General features: G+C 42.9%; 1 protein-coding gene across 2 annotated transcripts in view; it reads left to right on the top strand.

The window, feature by feature from the left end:
• The first annotated feature begins 278 nt into the window (after window positions 1-278).
• Window positions 279-12156, top strand: part of Eya3 (EYA transcriptional coactivator and phosphatase 3) — an 85910-nt gene continuing 74032 nt past the window's right edge. Inside the window, exon 1 of one of the 2 annotated variants that reach the window (XM_027399526.2) lies at window positions 279-419. The gene's annotated coding sequence lies outside the window, so the exon portion shown is untranslated. The remainder of the gene's footprint in view (window positions 420-12156) is intronic. The other variant, XM_027399527.2, reaches the window with a different exon arrangement.

Below are 12156 nucleotides of genomic sequence, written 5' to 3'. Positions count from 1 at the left end.
CGAGCCTTGTATCACCAGTCCTCGGGTTAAGGAAGAGGATCGTGAGTTCGAGGCCAGCCTGAGCTAGGAAACAAGACTTTGTTTTGGTGCAGGAAGGGTAAGGAAGGGCGGGTACTTTTCACCCAGGATGCTGAGCAGCATCCGAAAGCGACCAGTGCTTAGGACCCAGGGAATCAGTCATTGACCTCCGTCGCCGACGTGGGCGGGGCCTGGGCCTTTCCCCGCCCCGAGAAGCCTGATGCAGACTCAGGGTTCGGGCGGAACGAGGTGTGGATCGTGAGGCGACCCCGCAGCCTACTTCCGGTTCCTAGGGATGCGCATCCGGGTCACGCTAACGCCGCGGTTTCCGCCACTCTGTTGGTTCCAGAGTGGGTCCGTAGCGGTCCCATGTTGTGCCGTGGGGCGTCTGCAGCCTTCGGGTGAGTAGCCGCCGCCGCCGCCGGGGCGTGAGCGCGGCGGCTCGGGTGCAGCCTGCAGGGCGACGGCTGGAGAGTTCCTCCCGGGTCCTGCAGGGTGGGGGTCCCTTCGCCGGTCCCTCGTCCCCGCCGGTCTCGCCCTCGAGCCTTTTCCGTCACGCTGGCCTCGCCCCTTCTCACCTCGGCGCCTCCGCCCGGCCTCTGCCCGCTGCTCCCTTAGCGCCTCGCCCCCGGGGCGTCGGGGTTCGGCCCCTCCGTGCCCTCGCCCTCCTCACCTGTGACCCTAACCCCGCCAGGGACGAGGACGGAGGTGACAAGAGTGTGCGCCTGCCTCCTGGGAGCCCCACGCCGGCTTCCTGAGAGCCTCGGCCCGGGCCGGCTTCTCCAGCCTGGGCAAGTTTTGCCCTGAGGCGCCAGGTTGGACCGAACCCCGATCGCTCTCCTAGCCCGAAAACAACAAAGGCGTTTCCACTTTCTTTGCTCTGCGTTAGTTGTCCCGGCTCTCTCTCAGAGCAGCAGCGAACAGGTGGCGGCGGGCCCGCCGTCGAGCTGGTGTGAGCTTTGTTAATTGACAGGTCTTGAGTGCGTCCTGTCCGTTTTTGTGTCCCCTGCCCCACGAGAATGATGTGCACAGCTGAGGCAAAAATGCGGATGCTCTGCACTCCGGCTGCATTTTTAGTTGGAGGACAGTTGTTGTGACACAGGACCGAGTTTGTTGGGAGATTACCAGCCCTGGGTTTATAAACTTAACTTCTAAAACATTTTTAGTGTGGTGTTAACTGTTTTCTGCTAGAATTCGCTAATGTAAAGCAAAGTCATTTTCCTTACAAGCCAGACATTACTTCTTGGAATATTCTTCTAATTTGTTTTTCTTTAGTGTTGCCACCATGGTTTAGAAACCGTCATTTTCTTACTTTGAAGTTAAAGACATCTTACCTTCTCTGGAGGTTTTTAATCATCTATAATGTGAACGGGTTAGACTTAATGATTAGTGTCCTGGTTCTCAAATTTTGTGATCTTAGGTATATCTTGAGGTACAGGTTTGGATAATCTCCTCCCCCTTCAGGTTTTTGGTGTTTGTAGCGTTTCATTTCGGCCGTCATTTTCTTTTGTGTGTGAACGGTCTAAAATTCAGCATTAATATTTAAATATTGTACAGAACAAATAAAACACTTATTATTGGTTTCTCTTGGCGGAGTGCTCCCTCATATACACATATGAGAGTGTAGCATAGACTGGCTTAGTCCAAAATTGGGCTGCTCTCTTCACCTATTTTTAGCAAAGCCCTTTGGAGTTTGGCCATGTTAGTCCTAGGTGCCACAGAGAAAGACCCTTCTGGTTGGCTTTCAGGATTTAACTAGTGAGGGAGGGCAGCCTCTGTTCAGCCTCTTTTCCCATCTTAAAAACAAAACAAAACAAAACAACCCCAATAACAGTGGCTGGCTCTAGTGGCTTCTTTGCTTCAGGTTTGAAGAGTATTTCTTTTTTACGTATATAGTTGGTACACAACTTTCAGCTACTTATTTCTGAACTTTATATTCTTTCCTCCCCTTCTTTACCGTCCTTCCCTCCTTCCTCTGTTTTTGTGGTGTGTTTTGACCCCAGGTTGGCCTGGAACTTTCTATGCATCTCAGAATAGCCCTGAACTCCTGCCTCCACCTTCTAAACTCTGGGATTACAGGCCTGTGCAATCATGCTTGACTGTATCTTAACCATATTTTCAGTTCAAACTTAGTGAAATTTTTTTATAGTCTATAGCCAAAGGGAATTTAGAGTTCAGATGTACTCCTTCATTGATACCCAGCTTTAAGAATTAATGATGAAGACTGGGCGGTGGTGGAGCGCTCCTTTAACTCCAGCACTCGGGAGGCAGAGGCAGGTGGATCTCTGTGATTTCAAGGCCAGCCAGGTCTACAGATCGAGTTCTAGGATAGCCTCCAAAGCCACAGAGAAACCCTGCCTTGGAATTAACACCCCCCCCCCCCGGGTGTGTGTGTGTGTGTGTGTGTGTGTGTGTGTGTGTGTGTGTGTGTGTTTGCCCCCCCCCAAAAAAAAAGAAAAAAGAATTAGTGATGATTTTTCCAAAGTCTTTTCTTTTTTGTTTTTGGTATAAGTACCCGGTGCCAGAGCAGGCCAGAAGAGGGCATCACATTCCCTGGAACTGGAGTTACAGATGGTTGTGAGCTCCCATATGGGTGCTGGAACTCAAGCCTGGGTCCTCTGGAAAAGCAGCCAATGCCTTTAACCATTGAACCATCTCTCCAACCCACCAAGATCATTTTTTAAAAAAAAGTCCTGTACTTGCATTCAGAGCGATGAGTTTTAGTTCTTTGAAAGCTGTAGACTAGTAGCACAACATAGGATTTGGTGGGCCATATTGATGGATTTACGATATAGGAATGAAACTATTCGGATCAAAAATCTGTACCCTGAAAAAAATCTATCCCTTGGCCAGGCATGGTGGTGCATGCCTTTTTAATCTATGCCATGGCCAGGCATGGTGGTACATGCCTTTTTAATCTATGCCATGGCCAGGCATGGTGGTGCATGCCTTTTAAATCTATGCCATGAACAGGCATGGTGGTGCATGCCTTTTTAATCTGTGCCATGAACAGGCATGGTGGTGCATGCCTTTTTAATCTGTGCCATGAACAGGCATGGTGGTGCATGCCTTTTTAATCTGTGCCATGAACAGGCATGGTGGTACATGCCTTTTTTTGTTTGTTTGTTTTTGTTTTTTTTTTGGGGGGGGGCAGGGTTTCTCTGTGTAGCTTTGGAGCCTATCCTGGCACTCGCACTGTAGACTAGGCTGGCCTCAAACTCACAAAGATCCACCTGCCTCTGCCTCCCGAGTGCTGGGATTAAAGGCGTGCACCACCAACACCCAGATGGTACATGCTTTTTTAATCTCAGCACTTGGGAGGCAGAGTCAGGTAGATACCTTTGTGTTCCAGGCCAGATTGTGTCTCCAAAATAAAAAACAAAATAAAATCTGTAATGTGGATTTGCCTTTAAAAAGCGACTAGAGAAACGGTTAATGCAGAAGTAGAAGATAGTTTTAAAGTGATATTGTTGTGTTGTGATCTAAATTCTGTGTAAAAGTCCCTAAATAAAATGAAGATTTTATGCTGTTACTGGAGCAGCCATGTTCTTGCCCCAGAACTTGGGATAGAACATTGATAGACTTTCTAGCTACTGAAGAACCTGCCTTTCTTACTTACCTGCTGTCTTAGTTACTGTTCTATTGCTGTAAGGAGACACTGTGACCAAGGCCACTCTTACAAAAGAAAGCATAATTTGGGGGCTTGCTTACAGTTTTAGAGGGTTAATCCATGGTCATGGCAAGAAGCAGGTAGGAGAGAACATGCAGGAACTTGAGACTGAGCCTGGTCCTTGCCTCTAGAAACCTCAAACCCATCCCCAGTGACACACCTCCTCCAACAAGGCCACACCCACTCCAGCAAGACATCTCCCAGTCCTTGAGGACCAAGCATTTAAAGTATGAGCCGGGGCTGGAGAGATGGCTCAGAGGTTAAGAGCACTGGCTGCTCTTCCAGAGGTCCTAAGTTCAATTCCCAGAACCCACATGGTGGCTCAAAACCATCTGTTATGAGATTTGGTGCCCTCTTCTGGTGTGCAGATATACATGAAAGCAGACTGTTGTATACATAATAAATAAAATCTTTAAAAAAAAAATAAAGTATGAGCCTGTGGGGAGCCATTTTCATTCCAATCATCACAGCTGCCAACTCCCTAGTCACTAGAGACAGTGTGGGTCCCATTTCACTGTTTAGCACTGGGTGTCCTGGAACTTGCTTTTGTAGATCAGGCTGTCCTCAAACTCACAGAGATCTGCCTGCCTCTGCTTCCTGAGTGCTGGGATTAAAGGTATGCACCACCACCACCACCACCACTCACCTGACAGTGTGTTTTCAAAGCTCTGAAGAGAAATCATTGTTGCTTTTCTTTTTCTTTTTTGTCTTTTTGAGGCAGTTTCTCTGTGTTGTCCTTCCTGTCTTGGAACTCACTCTGTAGATCATGCTGGCCTCAAACTCCCAGAGATCTGCCTGCCTCTGCCCCTCTGCCCCTCTGCCCCTCTGCCCCTCTGCCCCTCTGCCCCTCTGCCCCTCTGCCCCTCTGCCCCTCTGCCTCTGCCTCCTGAGTGCTGGGACCAAAGGCATGCACCACCACCACCTGGCTTCACTGTCGGTTTTCTATAGCAATTTCTACCTTAGGTTTGTTTTTTTTAAGTCTGAGAGATCAATTTAGGAAGTATTTCTACATGTTTTATACCTACCACGCTTTCTGGTTTTGGCTTGATCATTTTTGGTTGTTATTTTCGTTAACTTGTTACTGTACTTTGTCATAAATATATTAATTTTTTCCCTTTGTGTACTATGATATTTAAAGGATGATGCAATTTTAAATATTTGAGAAGCAAAATATACCTCCAACCTGTCCTTCCTATTGTCCTTGGATTTGTGATCTGCTTACGCTACTTCATGACTTCATTCTCTTTTACCACAAATAAAAGGCTCTCATGAAGCTTATTTTTTAGTAGCTATTTGTCTAAAAGATTTTTGTATATTGCAGGTGACTACATGTTACTGTAGTTTGTGTTTCATTTAAATGCAGGAGCTGGAGAGATGGCTCAGCGGTTATGAACTCTGGTCTTCCAGAGGACCTGGTTTAATTCCCAGTGCCAGTGTGGCAACTAACAACTGTCTGTAATTTCCAAGATTTGATGCCCTCACACAGACATGCATATGGGCAAAACACCAATGCACATAAAGTAAGAATAAAAAATTATTTTTTTTAAAAAAATGGAGGAAGATTAGTTCAAATAGAAATAGTGCTAGGACTGGGTTATTATTCCATAAATTTTCCTAAGTGGTTTATACCAAAAGGTTGAACTGTATTTATAGTAAAGTACTAGGAAAAAGAACTGGATTTTATATTCTGATTAATTTAAAAATGTAGGTGCCTGTTCCTTTTCTTAATATGTGTGCTTTACAATAGAGAAAATAACACATGATGGAACATACCATCTTGGAGCCATCAACCTAAGTCATAAGGTAGCTAGTTAGTAAGTAGAAGTATTTTATTTATTGTAAATTTAAAAATTAGATATTTAAGCCGGGTGGTAAAGACAAACACCTTTAATCCCAATACTCAGCAGGCAGACGTAGGTGGATCTCTGAGTTCTAGGCCAGCCTGGTCTACAGAGCTAGTTTTAGGACAGCCAGGGTTACACAGAGAAACGCTGTCTTGAAAAACCAAATATTCCACTCCTCCAATAATAATAAAACAAAACCAGGCATTTAAAGTATGGGCCTCATAATATTTGTCTTTAATGTTTTCCCTTTTGAATATGCAAAATTATTTTAAAACAAGAAATCTACAGTTTCAGTCTTTTTTTTTTTTTTTTTTTTTTTTTTTAAATGGAGCTCACATATCCCAGGCTGGCCTCCAACTTCTTATATAGATGAGGATGACCTTGACCTCTTGACCTCTTGCCTCCATCTCCCAAATGCTGGGATGTGGGCGGATGCCACCATGTGTATCCTAATAGTAGTTTATTTTAAATAGGCTAACAGACCAGTCCATCGTAGATAGGATTTAATATCGTAAAGATCCTACTACAGATTGCAGTGGATGCACTTTAACTTATTAGTTTGGTTAATATTTGTACCAGCTAGATTTTTTTTCTTCCAGTAAAATAGTGAGTAGTAATCTTTGTAGTACAGTCCTTTAAGTAAATATAAATTGGGTGTCTACTGTGTCCATTATAATATTACATATTTAGACTGTTTACATGAATTAAATAATCTTGTATAGGACCAGCAATTATATTAAACTCTGAATCTCATCTTGTTTATAAATTTCTGAGTTAATCAAAAGCTGTTTGGGACATAAGGGGTGGGGGGTAGGTCGGGGTGAGGTAGGAGGGGTAAGGGGGGAGGGGAGGGAGAGGGAGAAGAGATTGACATATGAAACAAGCTTGTTCCTAATTTGAACTAATAAAAAAATTTCTGAGTTAAATAAAGACTTAACATAATTAGAATTAAACTAATTTAAGAGGGACGTTATGCACATTTGTAAGCCTGGTACTTGGGAGGAAGTAGGGATTTTGGTGAGTTTGAGTGAGATTCTGTCTCAGAAAAATCAAACCAAACTAAAAATAGAAACTAAACTCCCAGAAAATGAACAACCAACTTTCAGACCTAAGAATGTGTCATTCATCAGTGAAAATAGCATATGACATTTAAAACTAGATGTATGATTTCTTATTGCTTTGAAACCATTTTAGAGTTTAAGCTTATTGCTTGAGTCTCTGTCGCAGCTTAATAGATTACATTCTTGGTAAGTACAAGTAATTTTCATTTGGTGATTTCTTTTACAACTGAACTACTAAATCTGTAGTAAAATAGCAAACAGAACAAAAAGAAATAAAGAGGAGGAGGAAGAAAGAAAGAAAAGTGAATTCAGGTGGGCATGTGCCTGGTGCCTGCAGGCCCAGGGCTTGGGCCACAGCTGGAAGATGGTGATTGTGAGCTCCAGCCGAGCATGGCCTACACAGCAAGACTACATGCCCTTATGCCAGGCATTATTCTATTCTAAATAGTTCATACACATTACCAACTCCACTTCTTACAGCGTTATGAAGTACATTCTAATTTCCCATTTGCAGAAACAGCACAGGAGTAACAATGCTAGTTAAGTAGATTTGAATCTGGTCTTTGAACTTTCAACTTCATAATTGTTTTGTTTTGTTCAAGAGACCATTTTTAGTCTTCTGCATCATAAAGGAACTATACAAGTTTAAGGTTTAAAAAGCAATTTATTTAATACAGAAATTATCACTTTTTCTTTTGAGACAAGGTGTTGCTGTGTTACTTTGGCTGACCTTGCGATCACTATGCTAGCCTCCAATTCACAAAGATCCACCTGTCTGTGCCTCTCAAGTGCTAGAATTAAAGGTGTGCAGTACCATGCCCCATCTGGCCAATATCACTGCTTTTAATAAAATACTTATTTTTGAGTATGTGTCTGCTTTCGTGTCTGAGTATGGATATGTGCACATGAAGGCAGGAGCCATTAGAAGTGAGGGATTCTTGGAACTGCAGTTACATGCAGGTGGTTACAGGGACTGAACTCAGACCAGGCTGACCTTGAACTGACAGAGATCTGCCTCCCCAGGGCTGGGGACTAAAGGTGTATGCCACCATGTCAGGTGAACTCATACTCTTAAGTGATCAACCAACCATCCCTCTTGCTCCCAACGGTACTGATTTGGTTGGGAACCCTATCAGAAGGTTTACCTGTGTGTTTTTGAATGCCGGCTTAAGGCACATTGCAAACATGCCACTACCTCTGTGTGTGTGTGTGTGTGTGTGTGTGTGTGTGTGTGTGTGTGTGTGTGTGTGTGTGTGTGTGTGTGTTTAACTTCCTGAGAAACATACATTAGTAGTCAGATCACTTTCTTTAGCTTGTAGCATATTGAAAAAGCTTGTATAATAAATAGTCTTTAAGTGCTCACCTGTTAGCATTCCCTCATGTGAGTTTATGAACTTTGGAATATAAAACAAAAGGCTAAAACAGATTTCTGCCTACTTCTGGCTTCATTTCCAAAAGTGGAAGTTTTTGCAAAATTAAATATAACCATCTCATTAAGACCACCCTATCTAAAATAGTAATTTAAATTAGTGGATTTTATTTCTACTTGAGGTCCTCCTGCCTCAAAAGCTTACTATTTAAATAAAAGTTTAATTTCTGCCAGATGCAGTGGTACATGCTTTATTAGTTCAGGAGGCAGAGCTAAGTGGATCTCCGTGAGTTCCAGGGCAGCCAGGGCTACATAATGAGGTCTTCAAAAGGAAAAAAAAAGTAGATATTAATGAAACTAATTTATTGAACCATCAAAACTTTGGTATATAATTTGAAATAGATACTTCACTCCTTAAATTTTTTTTACCTTTATTTATCTCTCTGTGTGTGCCTGTTTTATAGCATGTTATATGGCAGTCACAGAAAAGCTTGGTGGGATCTGTTGTCTCCTACTGTGTGAGTTTCTAGCGGGTACTCAAGTCATTGGGCTTTGGTGGCAGGTGCCTTTACCTGCCTAGCCATCTTGTAGGCCCTTTGTTCCTTTTTTTTTTTTTTTTTTTTTTTTGAGACAGGGTTTCTCTGTCTTTGGAGCCTGTCCTGGAACTAGCCCTTGTAGACCAGGGTGGTCTTGAACTCACAGAGATCCACCTGCTTCTGCCTCCCGAGTGCTGGGATTAAAGGCGTGCACCACCAACGCCCGGCCCTTTGTTCCTTTTTTGATTGGTCAGTTTTTGTTTTTGACAAAGTGGCTTTCAGAGTTTTGGTCATGGTCCACTATAGATGCATGTTACTTTGTTACTCAGTACTTATGCACATACATGTACATGCCAGTGTTCAAAATGGAAGAAAGTTAAGTTGAGACAATTTACTGGTGATGAATTGGAGTATTTTCTGTTTTATTGTATTTCATTGAAAGGGGTTGCTGGTTGGTCTTAAGTCACAAAGTTGCTGTGATAATTTCTAATGTAGTATACCTATATTGAAAAATTCTAGTTCTAGCTTTTGTACTTTAGCTTTTGGGGGATTAAACTTTTGGATTTACTGAATTGGAGGGGGCATTTATTTACTTGTTGGTTGGTTGGTTGGTTTTTCAAGACAGGGTTTCTTTGTATAGCTCTGTCCTGGATCTGGCTCTCTACCAGGTTGCCCTTGAACTCAGAGATCTTCCTGCTTCTGCCTCCCAAATGCTGGGATTAAAGTTGTGCAAACCACTGACCAGTGGAAGATTTTTTTTTTAATTATGTGAGTTGCATATGTCTTCGTGTGGGTATATCCATACTATTGCAGGTGCCCTTGGAGGCTAGAGGCATGAGATTCCTGCTGGAGCTGGAGTTAAAGGCAGTTGTGACTTGGGTGCCAGGAACTGAACTCAGGTCTTCTGTCAATGCACCCTCTTAACTGTTGAGTCATCTCTACAGGACCTGGGTTTACTAGGTTTTGTCCTCTGAAAGTTAACCTTGATTATGTAAAGATTTTAACCACATAATTATGTAAAAACAGTTGAGAGGGGACCCTACTGGACCATGATTTTAAACTTCAGTAAACCATTGGTGCATACAATCCCAGCTCTTGGGAGGTAGTGGCAGGAAAATCAAGAGTTAAAAGAGTCATCTTCACTTACAAATTGTACTCAAGGCCAGTTTGGGCTACTTGAGACTCTGTGTCAAACAAACCAGAAACAACAAGAGAGGTAAACATGTTCAAAATGCTTTACACACTTGTGTAGTCGGAAGTTTCTGTCTCACCTGGCCCTTCAGCCATTTAGTCCCAAATAAATACACACAGGCTAATGTTAATTATAAACAGTCTGGCTGATGGCTCAGGCTTGTTGGCTAGCTCTCTTTTAATTACTAACCCATTTCTATTAATCTGTGTATCTCACATGGATTTGGCTTACCGGAGAATGCCTGGACCTCTTGCTTTTTCAGCAGGTACATGGCGTCTCTCTCAACTCCCTCTCTTTGTTCCTCTTCCCAGACTTCTCTTTGTATTGTAGTTCCACCTATACTTCCTACCTGGCTACATCCTGCCTGTCCATTGGCTGAAACCGCTTTATTCATCAACCAATAAGATAAACCTATTCACAGCATGCAGAAGGACATCCCCCATCATATATGCATAAAAGTGTCATAGTTAAACCCATTCCTGTGAATCATTTTTATTACTTTTATGTGTATGTGTGTGTATCTGTATGAGTTTTTATGTGCAAGTGCCATCAGAGGACCAAGGCCACCAGATCCCTTGGAACTGGAGTTATAGGCAGTTATGAGCTGATTGATAAGGGTGCTGGGAACAGAACCCAAGTCCTGCAAGAGCAGTACACAGTCTTAACTGCTAAGAATCTCTCCAGCCCCTGTGTATAATAAAAAAACTTAAAAATTAAAAAATAGCCCCCACAACTGTAGGAACCCTGAATCATGAAGCCATGAAAGTGCTTGGTCTATATCGCATCCACCATAAGAACCCTTAGTTTTCATGTGACAGTCAAAGTTTAGGCCTATTTGGTGCTTTTCATAGATGTCATTTTCCCTGGCATTTAGTCAGTTGGTCACAAAGCTGCTTTATTCTTTCTTTTCTTTTCCCCATTCCAGACTTTAAAGTCAAGAAAAGAGGACTGAGGGAATGAAGCAGTTTGTTCATATGTATGAGGTCATAGGATTGGAAGTGATGGATCACATCCATTGTCCCTGTTCATTTTTGAAACTTAGAGCAGAAAGGAAGGTGTGGATTGCAGCATTTCTGTCCTGTCTGAGCCATTAGTGAGGTGAGGTCAGCAGGCATAGTCAACTTTTTGCTTTTAGTCAGTTATTACCTCTTATTTATTTAGATTTTTATTTTTTATTTAATTTTTTTAGTGTCACCGTGCTACACACAGGCTGGCCTCAAATTCAGATTCACAACAGTCTTCCTGCTTCAGCTTGCTGAAGACTGCATGCTATGAATCCAGGCTTGAGGTCCCACACCTAGCCAGTTATCACCACCTCACACTTGATGAGCGTTTGCTGTGGGTCAGGCACTGTCAGTGCACTTGAGAGGGACCCGCATACGTGAGCAGCGGAAAGCTGGGAGAATGAGAGCTGGAAGGGATAAAGGAGAAAGCTTGCCTTCTCAGAGTCCTGTCATTTGCCCTGTCAGTGCTGGCTGCTGGTGACTGTGGCATGCATAGCATATGTTTTTACACCACTCAACTTTTACAATCACTAGTGTTGTCTGTGAGACACAAAGCTGTGGACTTGAAGATAAACCTGCCTGAACTTGAATTCCAGTTGGTGACTTAGTAGGTATATAACCTTGAGCTGGTTACCGGCTGTGCCTTTAGTTTTCTCTTCTGTCCAATGGTGTTGATCATAAATGGCTCTTATGTTACAGGTATAATGGAAAAATGAAAATAGTAGTGTATAATGGTACTTAGAACAGTGCATGATCCATAAAAAGCCTTCCGTAAATGTTAGCTATTAGTACTGTGGGTTCATATTTGGATCCCCTGGGAATATTTGTTTTTGTTTTTGTTTTCTGGGAATATTTGTGACTGTGATGAGTTTTGTATATATTCTGAATAAAAACATGTGATTGGCTTGTAATGATGTTAAATTGTCCAGAAGTTTGAAAACATCTTTTCTTGAAAATTTGTATAGAAAGGGCTTGTGTGGAGTTTATCAGCTCTGCAGGCCCAACTTATCTAATCTTTCATAGTAATTTCTTACTATTTGGACCTTACTCTTAAGGGGTTTTATAAGGATTCAGGCATTAAGCTGGCCTGCCCCTGTCACCTGGCAGAATGCACTCAGGCAGTACCCTGGTCAGCCCAGGGTTCCATGGTTGTGTAGTCTGCACACAGGTGCAAAGGGCCCCTTTAAAAGAAAGACCCCCCCACCCACTTACGCTCTCTTTCCTGCTGTTCCCCCGGGGCAGACAGGACTTTTCCTGTCTCTTCTGTCCTCTCTCTGCCTCTGTGTCTCTTTACCTCTTTTCTCTTTCCTTTCCTCCTTTTCCCTTTCTAATAAAACTTCTCACTAAGCTCTGTCTGCCTGGCATGTTTGTCCCCTGCCTGGTCACCCATGGAATCCACCAAGGTTCCACTCATGCTTCATCATAACAGTTTTAATATTCTTAGTTCAAAGGTTGTATTTTC

Source organism: Cricetulus griseus, chromosome 2 (assembly GCF_003668045.3).
Source record: "Cricetulus griseus strain 17A/GY chromosome 2, alternate assembly CriGri-PICRH-1.0, whole genome shotgun sequence".
Taxonomy (NCBI): Eukaryota; Metazoa; Chordata; class Mammalia; order Rodentia; family Cricetidae; genus Cricetulus; species Cricetulus griseus.
Note: the sequence above shows the minus strand (reverse complement) of the source record. Positions and strands in the feature narration are given on the sequence as shown.